The sequence below is a fragment of the Copadichromis virginalis genome, linkage group LG23 (genome assembly GCF_057382275.1).
Source record: "Copadichromis virginalis isolate Kocher_CV1m ecotype Utaka linkage group LG23, C_Virginalis_male_GT1.1, whole genome shotgun sequence".
Lineage (NCBI taxonomy): Eukaryota > Metazoa > Chordata > Actinopteri > Cichliformes > Cichlidae > Copadichromis > Copadichromis virginalis.
In genome coordinates, this window is record NC_140639.1 from 48,958,083 (window position 1) to 48,974,292 (window position 16,210).

The 16,210-nt window shown below is 44.4% G+C and overlaps 1 protein-coding gene and 1 pseudogene across 1 annotated transcript in view; one reads left to right on the forward strand and one right to left on the reverse strand.

Annotated features, from left to right (window-relative positions):
- LOC146682021 (NLR family CARD domain-containing protein 3-like) overlaps positions 1-16,210 on the forward strand; it is an 88,949-nt gene that overhangs the window by 23,295 nt on the left and 49,444 nt on the right. The gene's annotated exons all lie outside the window — the stretch shown is intronic.
- On the reverse strand, positions 1,381-3,505 carry LOC146682023 (uncharacterized; annotated as a pseudogene).

Below are 16,210 nucleotides of genomic sequence, written 5' to 3' on the forward strand. Positions count from 1 at the left end.
TTGCTTCCTCTGTCTTCTCTGGACTTGTCCTCCTGTTTCAGAAACAGCACTGCTTCATGCCGAGGGTGGACGGGAGCGTTGGCTCTGATTCTTTTACCGTCCACCACAAGGAGACACTGATGCTGACCTCCTGATTCATCTGCATGTGTTCTGCTTCACACTGCTCACCTCCACCAAAGACTTCACAAACATCTTCTTTCTTTGAGTCCAGTTTGTCCCACAAACACTTCCAAATCTCCTCCTCTGAGATTCTGCAGCTTCTTGCAGTGTGACTCAGCTGACTTCTGACAGACCACAGACTGGCACAGCATCCACATGTGTCTCCTTTCAAACAGGCTCTTGATGTTTCCTCCCACATCATTCTGGCCTCTCAGTCTCCTTTGTTCTCCAGCTCTGTAGCTCCAGCTGGTGAAGCTTCAGTTTTCCATGTTGGTAACAGTAAACTACAGCCTCTGCTGTCAGCTGGGTAACTAAACAGAGCTGCAGCACGTCTCTGCGGTGGTGCTACATCCAGCCTGCAGACGGCCGTCTACATGTTGTAGTGGTTTACAGTCACCAGGGGGCGCTGTCCCAGCCATGCAGGCAGTGGGCTGCTCTGCTTGTGCTGTTGTTGGTGAAGCTGAAGTGAAAGTGATAGGTTTGTAGTTTGAACCTATCCACTGGAACGTTAAGGAGAATCTGCTACGCAGCAAAAAGCAAGACACAAGGCACCAAAGTTCTCTGGTTTACTCATGCATGAGGGAGACCTGGCTGGAGCCAAGCGTCGTTCCACCACTTGACCACCATCAGACTCTCAGCCAGGCTCCCCATAGCACTCCTTTTATTGTGGTTACATGAATATGCATAGGGTCATTAACATATAGCATCTCACATAGGTATACATGTGAACAAAGAATACTGTCTGTGTGTGTGTGTGTGTGTGTGTGTGTGTGTGTGTGTGTGTGTGTGTGTGTGTGTGTGTGTGTGTGTGTGTGTGTGTGTGTGTGTGTGGTACTGCTGATCAAAGGGTCATATAACATCCTTGGTCAGGAAGAGGGTAGACCCCCCTTCACCCTAGATGGTTCACCCTAGATAACATGGTGAGGAAGTCCAGCAGTTCATCTAAACAAAAAGCACTTAGACTAGAACAGACGTAGCTACGTTAATCCTGCCATAAAACAATAAGAGAAGGTACGACCTCTCTCGTGCTCCCAGGATGTGGGTGTGCATTCCAGTGTGGAATACACACCAAGCCCCTGCAGCCTGCTAAAGATCACACATCCTATCACTACACAATTGATTATACACCTCTAAGAATATATGGTTAAATATTTCCTAATACAAATGACAATAATAAAATCTAAACCCATCATCACCACCCTGTATTGGCATTTTTTAAGGCTATACGGCATATATATATCTTCAGCTCTACACCACTTGTCAACATTTTCAGTGCAGGCTTCATTTCATACACACATATTAGCCTTAGCATCCATGTCACTCTGCTGCAACAGTATGAAATTGGTAAAGGTGTTAGCAATCATTTTATTCACCATCGATCTTACACATGGCAAGATGCAACCTGTAAACAAGCAAAGCAAAGCCAATAATGTAAGAATGGGAGTCAAAAACTTTAGAAACATATTCCACCATGGTCCAGATGTCAACCAGGCTATCCAGCCTTGTGATGTGTCTCCTCCTGATGTGTGGTCCGCCACATATTTCTGCAGAGCAGTTAAGTTCTGCAGTGCCTCATAGATGTCTCCTCCAGTCGTATATCCATCCGGAATAAACGTACAACATGTCTCTCCAATCAGCTTACACACTCCTCCTTGTGATGCTGTTATCAAGTCTAGGGTCAGCCTGTTCTGCAGTACCATCGTTCTGATGGCCTTTTGCTCCTCCGCTAAGGCTGTTCCCAGAGTCTTAGTGAGATTAATGTGTCGCAGTAAGGCATATCGGTTGATCTCCACATGATCCCGCACCTCTGCAACTCCGATGTTTGGGATCAAACTTTGGAAGAATTTAGCTCCTCCACTCCAAATGCGGAATTCTCGTGGCACTCCAGTGTCTACTGTCACTCCAAAAGAGTTAGGTGAGGCTATATTCACCTCACGCTTCCGTCGGTTGCTAGGGTGATGTTCAACTCTGTCCATGAAGAAGACATGATCCGATAACTTCACCACGGCACACAATCCTCCCCATCCCTCAGGGAGTGATAGATAGGCTTTATGTCCACACAAGAAATACCAATCAGCCAAAACTCTTGTTCCTTTACTGCTCGGCACCATCCTTGCACATCCTGTCCACTTCTGACTCTTTGCTTTTACTGGTATCCTGTAAGCCCGGTTGGACTTGCATTCAGTCCTCCTTAATGTCAAGTTCTCAGCTCACTTTGCACTGGTCAAGCATTTCATACACCTGCTCTCATTCTCTGGAGGGCAGTAGGTGTATATGTATCCACATAAACGAAGCGGCAGCTCCCCCACTGACAGTGATCCATTGTTCATCACACACAACGGCAGTTGAGCTGTATTCAGCTTGTTCAGCAATATTATGTCTGGCAGTGGGTCTGACACTTGAGGCCAGGCCAATAAGTCAGTTTGCTCAGAACAATTCACATCTATAAGTGGCGACTTACTCCAGGTGATGTTCAGAGGTGTACTATAGTTGGCCTGGGACCAGAGGACTCTGTTGCCAGGATGAGTTGCTAAGCCCAACAGACACCAACTCCTGTCCTCTGGTATGCTGTACGGCCACAGTCCAGATGTATATGCGGATAACGGCATATGAGCACACACATAGCAGTCCGTCCTATTGTTCAAGTGAGCAGTTGTATTCATAAACTGCCACCAAAAGTTTGTAGAATAGCCATGAGGGTATTGGGTGTGGTTTCCTTGGACATACAGGGTCTCCACAGCTGACCATGATGACATCAAAGCCATTACACCCAGCAGGGTAGACAACACTTTACCAGCCATTCTGATGAGTACCTGTGGCTCAGTTGGTTTCTTCACCGGATTGAGACGAAGGGCCCTAGAGGCTTTCCCCCCCTTTGTACCCGGTCTTCCTGCCACTTACTCCGAGCTGGCCTGGATGTGTGTCACCTTTTTGCAGTGGCTTTGGTGTATCCAGGTGGGTCGTTCTGCAATCTTCACAGCAGTTGGTGTTGTCAGCAGAGCCTGGTATGGTCCGTCCCACCGTGGCTTCGACCAGCACTTCCTCTTTATGACCTTTATCAGTACCCAGTCCCCTGGCTTCAGACGTTCTTCCTGTACAGAAACAGAATCATCTGGCAGATTATTTGCACTCATGACTTCTTTGCTTTTCAGCATTTTAATCATCCAGTCTGCTAGTGTGTTTTCTTCTTCTGCTTTATCATTATCATTACAAAACACTGGAACTCTAAATGGCCTGCCATATATTATTTCAAAAGGCGTTAGGCCATTATCAGTTGGCGTGATTCTCATATACATTTTCACTAGCTCAATGCAGTCTACCCATGTTCTGCCTGTTTCCTCCATTGTTTTCCAGAGTCTCAGCTTTACTGCCACTTACATTACTTGCCATTAGTCCTTTCAACCAGCCCTGCACTTTGTGGGTGATATGAGCAATGGTTTTTCAGCGTTATCCCCAGATGTTGTGACATTTTCTCAATTACTTCATTCACAAAATGAGGACCGACTTCCGGTTTATGTGACTATGGCGTAGGTCGCACCGAGCGTAGCTCCTGCAGAGTCTAGTTATTATCTAGCATTTCCAGGCACATTTTGACGGGTTTTTTCTTTTTGTATAGTTCCGAGACAAGACTGTTTTTGCCTTTTGTGTTTACAATGTCGCGTAAGGTTAATAAGAGCGCAAGCACCTCTCAGCCGAACTTGCGGCCTGCTGCTAACACTGCATCCCCGCCTCGTGGTAAAACTTCGCCACGGCCTGGGTCACCCGACACGCCGCTCGTCGATACGGAAAAATTCACGAAGGCTGAACTCCTCTCTGAACTTCGTGAAGAAATTTCATCACTGTTTAAAAAGGAACTGACGGCAGCGTTTGCGGAGAATCTCACGTCTATCAGGTCCGACATACAGCAACTAAAAACGGACCTTTCCTCAGATATAACTACCATGCGGCAGGAATTCGCTGGCCTCAGGAGCACGGTTACGGGGATGGAGCAGTCTCTCTCCACATGTACAGATGATATTGTCCACCTCCAAGCCAAAGTTGATGCGATGTCAAAGGAGTTGGCCAAATTGGAGAATAAATCCGAGGATTTGGAGTCCAGGTCTCGCCGCAATAATATACGCATTGTTGGTGTGCCAGAGGAGAACGTCCTGTCCGCTACAGATGTGTCCGTGCTGTTGATGGAGGCATTTCAGCTTGGGAAGGAGCCGCTTGTAGACAGAGCCCACCGAACTTTGGCCCCCAAACCTAACACCGGTGAACGTCCCCGTGCTGTGGTTGTGAGGCTGCACTATTACGCGGACTGTGCTAGGATTCTCCAGAAGGCCAGGGAGCTGCAGAGAGTGCAGATAAATAATATGACCATTTCTGTGTTCCCCGACCACACCGCTAAGACAGCGCGGGCCCGTGCGGCTTTCAATGAGGTCCGTCGCCAGCTTCGCGGCATCCAGGGAGTCCGATTTGGGATCCTCTATCCGGCAAGACTACGGATCACTTATCAAGGAATGCAGCGCGACTTCGTCTCGCCAGATGAGGCCAAGGAATATATTAAGACAATAACCACAAGATAAAAGATATAGCAGGACAATGTTTGTCTGTTTGAAATAGCGTATGATCCTAATCCAAACATCATTGTGGTAAGCTAAGTTTGTTACTCTGCCAAACACTTGTTTTGTTTTACCTGTCTAATAGTAAAATATAATTGGGTTATTTTTATTTTATTTGTGCCTTTTAATCTATTGAGAAAAGACTCTGTTGGAGCTTTGGTTTGACACGGTTCGTTTCGTAGTCGGGAGCGTTTTTGTTCAGATTGCTCCGGGTGGGAGCGTGCACTGCCGTCTCCGTCGTTTGGGGATGGGGGCTTTTGCTGTGCAGGGGGGAGGCGGGTGGGTGTGTTTGACGTGTTATTATTATTTTTATTCTGAAGCTGTACTTTTGTTGTTGTGGGTTTGCGTTGTGTGTTTGTGTGAGTGTGTTTTTCCCACTTGTTCTTTCTTTGGGGGTGAAGAAATAAGTATTTTCTCTTTTGTCTTTCTGCAATGATCAGCACTTCAGGTCAGTCCTTAGGCAATAGTGGTATTAGATTTTTAACTTGGAATGTCAAAGGTATGAATAGCCCAATTAAACGATCTAAAATATTTACGCATCTTAAACGTTTAAAGAGTGATGTAATGTTTTTGCAAGAGACCCATTTGCGAGATCGGGATCATCTTAGGCTCAGGTGCCCATGGGTGGGTCATACTTTCCATTCAATGTTTAATTCAAAAGCCAGGGGGGTGGCGATCTTAATAAACAGAAGGGTACAGTTTACAGCCTCTGAGATTAAAGCTGACAAAAACGGGAGGTATTTGGTTGTTGTAGGCACCATGTACAATGTACCCGTCCTCTTAGTCAATGTGTATGCGCCAAATTTTGATAATCCAGGTTTTACAGATGCACTTTTGAGTAGTCTCCCTTCCCTTGATACTCATCTTTTGATATTGGGTGGTGACCTAAACTGTGTTATTGATCCTGCCTTAGATCGTTCGAATCCTCGGACCCTGACCCAATCCTCTATGTCCAAGTCTATTTCTGAGTTTATGTTTCAGAATGGTTTTGTAGATCCCTGGAGGTTTTCTAACCCTACTGCCAGAGCGTACTCTTTCTTTTCTCAGGTACATCAGTCCTTTTCGCGGATTGATTATTTTTTTGTGGACGGTTCCCTTATTCCAAAAGTACTGTCATCTACATATCATCCTATTGTCATTTCCGTTTACGCACCACTTAGCGTTGACATCAAGCTCATAGCCCAGTCCTCTTTTTCCTCACCCTGGAGATTTAACTCTTTGTTGCTTTCGGATGAGGGGTTTGTTACCTTTATCAAATCCGCAATTGATGAATTTATGGTGTTTAACGACAGCAATACTGTTACGAGGTCATTGCTTTGGGAATCTCTTAAGGCATATGTGCGTGGGCAAATAATTTCTTTCTCTGCCCATTCCACTAAAAGCCACAAAGCCAAACTTCAAACTTTGACTACACAAATTTGTGACATAGATAGACAGGTTGTTGACAGTCCCACTCCCGATTTGCATAAAAGACGACTTGACTTGCAGACTGAATTTGATTTACTTTCTACGGCAGATGCTGAACGTCTTTTACTTCGTGCGCGTGCGACTTATTATGAATATGGTGATAAGCCCAGAAGGCTTTTGGCCCATCAGTTAAAACGTCAGGCCTCGTCTCGATTAATTTCCCAAATTAAAGATGCGGCAGGCAACTCGGTCTCTGATTCAAAGGAAGTAAACGAGGTGTTTAAGACGTACTATTCCTCCCTATATGAATCTGAATCTGCTGCTGACGCCTCAGAGATGGATTCTTTTTTTAACGGTCTTACAATGCCCACTGTCGATCCTGTTATAGCTGAACAATTAGATGCCCCTCTTAGGCTGGATGAAATTGTGCATGCAATCAAGACCATGCACAATGGTAAGGCACCAGGACCTGACGGATTTTCAGTTGAATTTTTAAAAACTTTTATAGACAAGTTAGCCCCACTACTTCTTTCAGTGTATAATGAATCTTTTGAACGTGGTCTATTGCCCCCTACATTGTCTCAAGCACTAATTACTGTTCTCTTAAAGAAGGGTAAGGATCCCACGTCTTGCACCTCGTATAGGCCTATTTCACTGCTGAATGTTGATGTTAAAGTCTTGGCTAAAATTTTAGCAATTCGCCTTGAAAAGGTTCTTCCTACTATTATTTCAGATGAACAGAATGGCTTTATTAAAGGCCGCCAGCTGTTCTTTAATGTCCGCACGCTTTTGAATGTCATTCTTTCCCAACACTCGACCACTAATCCAGAAGTAGTTATCTCACTTGATGCTGAGAAAGCTTTCGATCGTGTAGAGTGGAGCTTTCTCTTTGCGGTCTTGCAAAGATTTGGTTTCAAGGACAGATTCATTTCATGGATTCGACTGTTGTACAGGGCACCCCAAGCCAGTGTCTATACAAATGGTGTTTCCTCTGGCTACTTCTCATTGTCACGCGGGACGAGACAGGGTTGCCCCCTGTCCCCCCTACTTTTTGCTATTGTAATTGAACCCCTATCTGTAGCTTTGAAGGCCCTTCCTCATTTTCGTGGTATTTCCCGGTCAGGCCTTGACGTAAAATTGTCTTTATATGCAGATGACCTGCTTCTATATGTTTCTGATCCCTTATCTAGCATACCATCAATTGTGTCTCTACTAAACAAGTTCGGCTCTCTGTCAGGTTACAAAATAAATCTTCTTAAAAGTGAATGTTTCCCCATAAATTCTTTAAGTCTTACACTTAAACAATCTGACATTCCTTTTAGACTTAGCCCTGCTGGCTTTAAATATTTGGGAGTTAACATGACTCGTACTTTGTCTTCTCTATACTCTTCCAATTTCTCCCCTTTAATGACTCAAATTCAATCAGATTTTCAGAGATGGAAATCGCTACCTTTGTCCCTAATTGGTCGGATCAATGCTGTAAAGATGAACATTTTGCCTCGATTGTTATTTCTGTTTCAGAGTATTCCTATATTTTTACCTAAAGCTTTTTTCAAAAAGTTAGACCAGCTAGTTACATCGTTTTTGTGGGGAGGGAAACACCCCAGGGTGAGGAAATCATTATTACAGAGACTGACATTTGATGGTGGTCTTGCCTTGCCTAACTTTTTATTTTACTATTGGTCCTCTCATGTTCACAAATTGACCCATTGGCTTGAATCTCAAGACCTGCTGTGGTGCAAACTGGAACGCCTGTCGTGCACTTCCTCATCCTTAGAAGCTTTATTGTTCTCTCCACTACCACTTAAGCCTTCTCATTTCACCCAAAATCCCGTGGTACAGTCTAGTCTAAGGGTCTGGTCACAATTCAGGAGTCATTTTAAGTACATCTCTGCGTCAGTACACATGCCCATCACGCAGAACCATCTGTTTACTCCTGGCCTCATTGATGGTACCTATGTACAGTGGAAGCGTCATGGTATTAATACATTTAAGGATCTCTATAAAGATGGCACTTTCTTAACTTTTTTAGACCTGTGTTCAGAAACAAATCTTCCGGCTACCAATCTATTCCGTTATTTTCAGGCACGGCATTGCACTTCTGCTCTCTTCCCCTCCTACCCTCTTCTCCCAAATGTCCAACCGTGGGAGGAATTCTTATCCCTTAAACCCAATAAGAAGTCAATTATATCTTTAATATATAAACAACTTATGGATTTAAATGTCCATTCCGTTGCTAAAATTAGGGGGGCTTGGGAGCAGGAGTTAGGAATAATTTTTTTGGATCAGCAATGGGAGAAAGCAGTATCCAATGTCCGTTATAGTACGTCCTGTGCCAGGTTACAACTCATCCAGTTCAAGGTGTTGTACAGGGTTTACTATTCAAAGTCTCGTCTGTCTGAGATTTACCCACAAGTGATGGATCAGTGTGAGAGATGTCATGCCACCCCATGTGACCTAGGCCATATGTTCTTTCTGTGCCCAAGACTCCATGGCTTCTGGAGTCAGTATTCAGTTATTCTTTCCAAAGCTCTTGGGACCCAAATCTGCATGGACCCTTTTCTAGCTGTTTTTGGGCTTCCAGTCAACACTGGTCTAACCGACCCTACACACTTCAAAATATTAGCCTTTACATCACTTTTGGCTAGACGTTGCATCTTACTCCTTTGGAAATCTTCAAAGCCACCTTCAGTTTCTTTTTGGTTTAGAGATGTGATGTCATCTCTTAAATTGCAAAAGATAGGCCTTGTGGCGAAGGGCAAATACAGAGAATTTTATTCTATCTGGGGCCCCTTCGTGGACTATTGCAAGTCATTAAACGCTCTACCAGCTGATTAATATCATGTCTCTTCCCCCCCCCCCCCCCCCTTTTTTTTTTTTTTTTTTCCCCTTTTGGGGTTTGTGTTTGTTTTGGGTTTCTTATTAGGTTTTGTTTTGTTTGTTTACTTAAGCGTGTGTGTAGGTGTGCCTGTGTGTGTGTTATTGTGTCTGTTCATGTAAGAAAAACTAAAAAATATGTATAGAGTATTTAAAAGTAGAATGGGAGGGAGAGCCTTCAGTTTTCAGGCCCCTCTTCTGTGGAACCAGCTTCCAGTTTGGATTCGGGAGACAGACACTATCTCTACTTTTAAGATTAGGCTTAAAACTTTCCTTTTTTCTAAAGCATATAGTTAGGGCTGGACCAGGTGACCCTGAATCCTCCCTTTGTTATGCTGCAATAGATGTAGGCTGCCGGGGGATTCCCATGATGCATTGAGTTTTTCCTTTCCAGTCACCTTTCTCACTCACTATGTATTAACAGACCTCTCTGCATTGAATCATATCTGTTATTAACCTCTGTCTCTCTTCCACAGCATGTCTTTATCCTGTCTTCCTTCTCTCACCCCAACCGGTCGCAGCAGATGGCCGCCCCTCCCTGAGCCTGGTTCTGCCGGAGGTTTCTTCCTGTTAAAAGGGAGTTTTTCCTTCCCACTGTCGCCAAAGTGCTTGCTCATAGGGGGTCATATGATTGTTGGGTTTTTCTCTGTATCTATGAAGCGCCTTGAGGCGACTTTTGTTGTGATTTGGCGCTATATAAATAAAATTGAATTGAATTGAATTGAATTGAATTGTAAACTACTGTACACTTGTCTCTCAATAAAAATATTAAAAAAAAAAAAAAAAAAAATGAGGACCATTGTCACTGTAAATAGTCTGGGGGATCCCATGCTCTGGGATCACATTTTTGCATATCACTTTAGCCACTGAAATAGCATCTGCTTTCTTAGTGGGGACAACTTCTACCCACTTTGAGAACGGGCACACAATCACCAGGCAGTACCTGTAGGTGTTACAGTTAGACAACTCAATGAAATCCATATGGATTACTTCAAATGGGTAGCTGGGTCTGGGAAACTTTCCTCTCCTAGGTCTGAGGTTTCCCTGAGCATTATGTTTACAACATATTAAACATGCTTTACAAAAATGTTTTGAATAAGCATTGAATCCCAGTGTGAAAAACTGCCGTTCGACTGCTGCCACCATCCCAGCTGTCGAGACATGGCAGAGCCCGTGGCTCAAACTTGCAGCAGTCCTATATAGGTTCTTAGGCAATATAGGTTTATCACAAAGATAGTAGACATCACCTCGCAGGCTTGCTCCTTTAGTGAGCCACAGCTGCTTCTCAGCTGGAGGTGAGTGTGACTGCATGTCTGCTAACACATCATGTGTGATGGGCGTAGTTTGCTCCTGTGACGCCAGAACATGAACCCCATGTGTTCCAAGGGCCGCTTCCTTTGCAATTTTATCTGCAAAGGCGTTGCCTAGTACAATGGGGTCAGTGCCACGTGTGTGTGCTGCACATTTACAAACCGCAACTTTACTAGGCAGTAAGACTGCTTTCAACAGGGCCTGCAACAATGTCGCATGCTCCACAGGTTTTTTTTTGTTTTTTTTTTTTTTTAAATGACATCAGAAACAGCAGTATGCGACATTACGTGATGGCAGAGCTTCAGTTCATCCTTTGTCATTTTTTTTTTTTTTTTTTTTTTAAATAAATAGGACAGGGGGAATGAATGAGAGAAAGAGGGGGAGAGAAAGAAAGAAAACCAAAGGGGAGAAGAGACGGTGAGAAGGGGGGGGAAGAGAGAGAGAAAAAAAAAAAAAGAACTCCTGGGTCACCTGTATGGAGAAAAAAAAAAACAAACAAACAAAAAAAACAAACAGAGGAGACAGCAAACAACAAAGAGCAACATAATAATAGAGAAAACAAAGCACCATCACAATAAACTAGCTAGCCATAGATATCAATATTTACTAAATAATAAACGATATTGTGCAGCACGCAAGATAGACAGCGCACAGTGTGCTTTGAGGTAGCAGCCAAGAAAGCTTTAGTCCGCGTCTGTGAATACCCATGTGTGCATACCTGTGTGGATCAGCATGCTTGCATTCCAAAGGTTTCTCCATGTAATGATCTGCTAGGGAGTGTGGGGGGGCCACAGCCCCGTCCTCCAGGGTGTGAAGCGGGTATGGAGGAGATCAAAACTCCAGACATCCAGAGGCCCCCAGAACACAAGACACCATGGAAGACCAACAGAGGGGCAGCCGCGCCACTGTTCCAGTAAGAGCTGAGGAGAGTCCCAGATGAGGGCTCGCCCAGCAGCCGCGGAGCAGAAGTCAGGGGGAGTTGCAGTGACGCGCCCGTGAGCTCCGCCGGCCCCCAGCTGCGCCTGAGTGACCGAGCCCCAGGCCGAGAGGCCGGGGGCACCCCACCTCCAAAGGGGCCCGAGCGAGCCCCAGGCCCCAGGCCCTGACAAGCGGCAGCCAAGGAGTGAGCCGGTGTGTACCCGGACGCCCACCCCCAGACACAAAGAACCACCAACACACCGACACCTGAGGGAGTCCGCCACCGGCAGGGGAAGTGGTGGTGGGTGGAGATAGGCCTCCAAACCTTGGAGGGCCTGAGGTGTCCCCAGAGAGGTGGCGTCTGATACCCAACCTGACATATAGACACAGACATACAGGCACACACAGACACAAACATCCATTCCCACCCTCATGCTCTCATATGCACTCACTCCACACTCAACCAACGTGGAGACAGACATAAAGAGACGCTGTACACACAATCACACTCCCCAAGCGTACTCTACAAACCGGGTCTAGGTACCCTTGTCCCTGGAGGGGGGAATTGCACCCAGACCCAGGTGGTGTTACCCTTTTCCCTGCGGTGGGGAGAGGCAGACCACCCCGACTCCGCAGCAGCAGGGAGGCCCCACACCCCAGACCGCAGTCGGACGGCCAACTCCTCCTACTAGCCCTCCCGCTCCAGCAGGCCGCAGAGAATGGGGGTGGGAGAAGACTCCAAACCTCCCTCCACCCGCTCATTGTAGTGTTGATGCATATGTGTTCTAAGGTGCAATTAAAACCCAGGAGGGCATGGAGCTACCTGCCATGGAGCAGCAGGTAAGCGCATAGTCCCTCCTGATAGCCCTCAATGACTAAGTGTATTTAAAATTGAGAGGTGGGCAACGACGTCAGGGGTGAGGTATACACCCTGATGGTAAATTGGACTCCGTGATTGTGCCCACCCCCAAGATCCTATATGTATGTGTAATGAGAGTGTGAATAATGTGAATGTCTAAGTTGTGGGATAAAATTGAGGCAGAGTTCAATTCAATTCAATTCAATTTTATTTATATAGCGCCAAATCACAACAAAAGTCGCCTCAAGGCGCTTCATAGATACAGAGAAAAACCCAACAATCATATGACCCCCTATGAGCAAGCACTTTGGCGACAGTGGGAAGGAAAAACTCCCTTTTAACAGGAAGAAACCTCCGGCAGAACCAGGCTCAGGGAGGGGCGGCCATCTGCTGCGACCGGTTGGGGTGAGAGAAGGAAGACAGGATAAAGACATGCTGTGGAAGAGAGACAGAGGTTAATAACAGATATGATTCAATGCAGAGAGGTCTATTAATACATAGTGAGTGAGAAAGGTGACTGGAAAGGAAAAACTCAATGCATCATGGGAATCCCCCGGCAGCCTACATCTATTGCAGCATAACAAAGGGAGGATTCAGGGTCACCTGGTCCAGCCCTAACTATATGCTTTAGAAAAAAGGAAAGTTTTAAGCCTAATCTTAAAAGTAGAGATAGTGTCTGTCTCCCGAATCCAAACTGGAAGCTGGTTCCACAGAAGAGGGGCCTGAAAACTGAAGGCTCTCCCTCCCATTCTACTTTTAAATACTCTAGGAACAACAAGTAGGCCTGCAGAGCGAGAGCGGAGCGCTCTAATAGGGTGATATGGTACTACAAGGTCATTAAGATAAGATGGGGCCTGATTATTTAAGACCTTGTATGTGAGGAGCAGGATTTTGAATTCAATTCTGGATTTAACAGGAAGCCAATGAAGGGAAGCCAAAACAGGAGAAATATGCTCTCTCTTTCTAGTCCCTGTCAGGACTCTTGCTGCAGCATTTTGGATTAGCTGAAGGCTTTTCAGTGAGTTTTTTGGACATCCTGATAATAATGAATTACAGTAGTCCAGCCTGGAAGTAATAAATGCATGAACTAGTTTTTCAGCGTCACTCTGAGACAGGATATTTCTAATTTTAGAGATGTTGCGCAAATGGAAGAAAGCAGTCTTACATATTTGTTTAATATGTGCATTGAAGGACATGTCCTGGTCAAAAATGACTCCAAGGTTCCTCACCGCGTTACTGGAGGCCAAGGTAATGCCATCCAGAGTAAGAATCTGATTAGATACCATATTTCTAAGATTTTCAGGGCCGAGTACAATAACCTCAGTTTTATCTGAATTAAGAAGCAGAAAGTTAGCGGCCATCCAGGTCTTTATGTCTTTAAGACATTCCTGCAGTTTAACTAATTGGTGTGTGTTATCTGGCTTCATGGACAGATAGAGCTGGGTGTCATCTGCATAGCAGTGAAAATGTATGCTATGTCTTCTAATGATACTGCCTAAGGGAAGCATGTATAATGTAAACAGAATTGGTCCTAGCACTGAACCCTGTGGAACTCCATAATTAACCTCAGTGTGTGAAGAGGACTCTCCATTTACATGCACGAATTGGAGTCTATTAGATAGATATGATACAAACCACTGCAGTGCAGTACTTGTAATACCTACAGCATGTTCTAATCGCTCTAATAGGATATTATGATCAACAGTATCGAACGCTGCACTGAGGTCTAGCAGGACAAGCACAGAGATGAGTCCACTGTCAGAGGCCATAAGAAGATCATTTGTAACCTTCACTAAAGCTGTTTCTGTGCTGTGCTGAGCTCTGAAACCTGACTGAAACTCTTCAAATAAACCATTCCTCTGCAGATGATCTGTTAGCTGTTTGACAACTACTCTTTCAAGGATTTTTGATATGAAAGGAAGGTTGGAGATTGGCCTATAATTAGCTAAGACTGCTGGGTCTAGAGATGGCTTTTTGAGTAAAGGTTTAACTACAACCAGCTTGAAGGCCTGTGGTACATAGCCGATTATTAGAGATAGGTTGATCATATTTAAGATCGAAGAATTAATTAATGGCAGGACTTCTTTGAGCAGTTTTGTAGGAATGGGGTCTAAAAGACACGTTGAGGGTTTGGAGGAAGTAATTATTGAAGTTAACTCAGAAAGATCAATTGGAGAAAAAGAGTCTAACTTAATATCAATGGTACTAAGAGTAGCTGTAGATAATATTACATCTGTGGGATGATTATTGGTAATTTTTTCTCTAATGATAAAAATTTTATTTGTGAAGAAGTTCATGAAGTCATTACTAGTTAACGTTAAAGGGATGGTTGGCTCAAAAGAGCTCTGACTTTTTGTCAGCCTGGCTACAGTGCTGAAGAGAAACCTGGGGTTGTTCTTATTTTCTTCAATCAGTGATGAATAGTAAGATGTTCTGGCTTTGCGGAGGGCTTTCTTATAAAGCAGCAAACTATTTCTCCAGGCTAAATGATGATCCTCTAGATTTGTGACACGCCATTTCCTCTCCAGATTACGAGTCATCTGCTTTAGGGTACGTGTTTCAGAATTATACCACGGAGTCAGGTACTTCTGATTTGAGGCCTTAGTTTTCACAGGAGCTACAGTATCCAGAGTCGTACGTAGTGAGGAGGTGAAATTATTAACAAGATAATCGACCTCTGTTGGGGTAGCGTTCAGATAGCTGCTTTGCTCTGTGTTGGTACAGGGCATTGGAGATGATAACAGTGGGTGGATTATATTCTTAAACTTAGTTACAGTGCTTTCAGAAAGACATCTACTTTGATAAAGTCTACTCTTCACCGCTGTGTAATCAATTATTGTAAAAGTAAATGTTATCAGGAAATGATCAGACAGGAGAGGGTTTTCAGGAAACACTGTTAAATGTTCAGGTTCGATGCCATATGTTAAAACAAGATCTAGAGTGTGATTAAAGTGGTGGGTGGGTTCTTTTACATTTTGAGAGAAACCAATTGAGTCTAATAACAGATTAAATGCCATGTTGAGGCTGTCATTTTTAGCATCTACATGGATGTTAAAATCACCCACAATAATTATTTTATCTGAGCTCAGAACTAAATTAGATATAAAGTCTGAGAAATCAGACAGAAACTCTGTGTAAGGCCCAGGTGGACGATAGATGATAACAAGTAAGACTGGTTTCTGAGTTTCACAGCTGGGGTGGACAATGTTAAGCATCAGGCTTTCAAATGAATTAAAAGTCTGTCTTGGTCTTTCATTAATTAATAGGCTGGTGTGAAAAATTGCTGCCACACCGCCCCCTCGGCCTGTGCTTCGAGATTTCTGGTAGTTAGAATGGCTCGGGGGTGTTGATTCATTTAAACTAACATAATCATCCTGCTGCAACCAGGTTTCTGTAAGGCAGAGTAAATCAATTTGTTGATCAATTATTAAGTCATGTACTAACAGAGACTTGGAGGAGAGAGACCTAATATTTAATAATCCACATTTCACTGTTTTACTCTTTGGTTCAGATGTGGATACTGTATTGTTCTTTCTTTGTGATTGTTTATGTTTAAGTTGTTTGTTGCTGGTTTTTAGTTTGTTTTTTGTCTTTTTGGAAGCTGACACAGTCTCTATGGAGATGGGTTTTTGGGGGGGTAGCAGGAGGAGAGAAGCTGCAGAGAAGCGTGTAAGACTGCAACTCTGCTTCCTGGTCCCAACTCTGGATAGTCATATTTTGGGGGGTTTAATAAATTTGTCCATATTTCTAGAAATGAGAGCTGCTCCATCCAAAGTGGGATGGATGCCGTCTCTCCTAACAAGACCAGGTTTCCTCCAGAAGGTTTGCCAATTATCTATGAAGCCCACATCGTTTCTGGGACACCACTCAGACAGCCAGCAATTTAAGGAGAACATGCGGCTAAACATGTCACTCCTGGTCTGATTGGGGAGGGGACCAGAGAAAACTACAGAGTCCGACATTGTTTTGGCAAAGTTGCACACCGATTCAATATTGATTTTAGTGACCTCCGATTGGCGTAACCGGGTGTCATTACTGCCGACGTGAAAGAGGCAGCCAGAAGGGGACAGGGGGG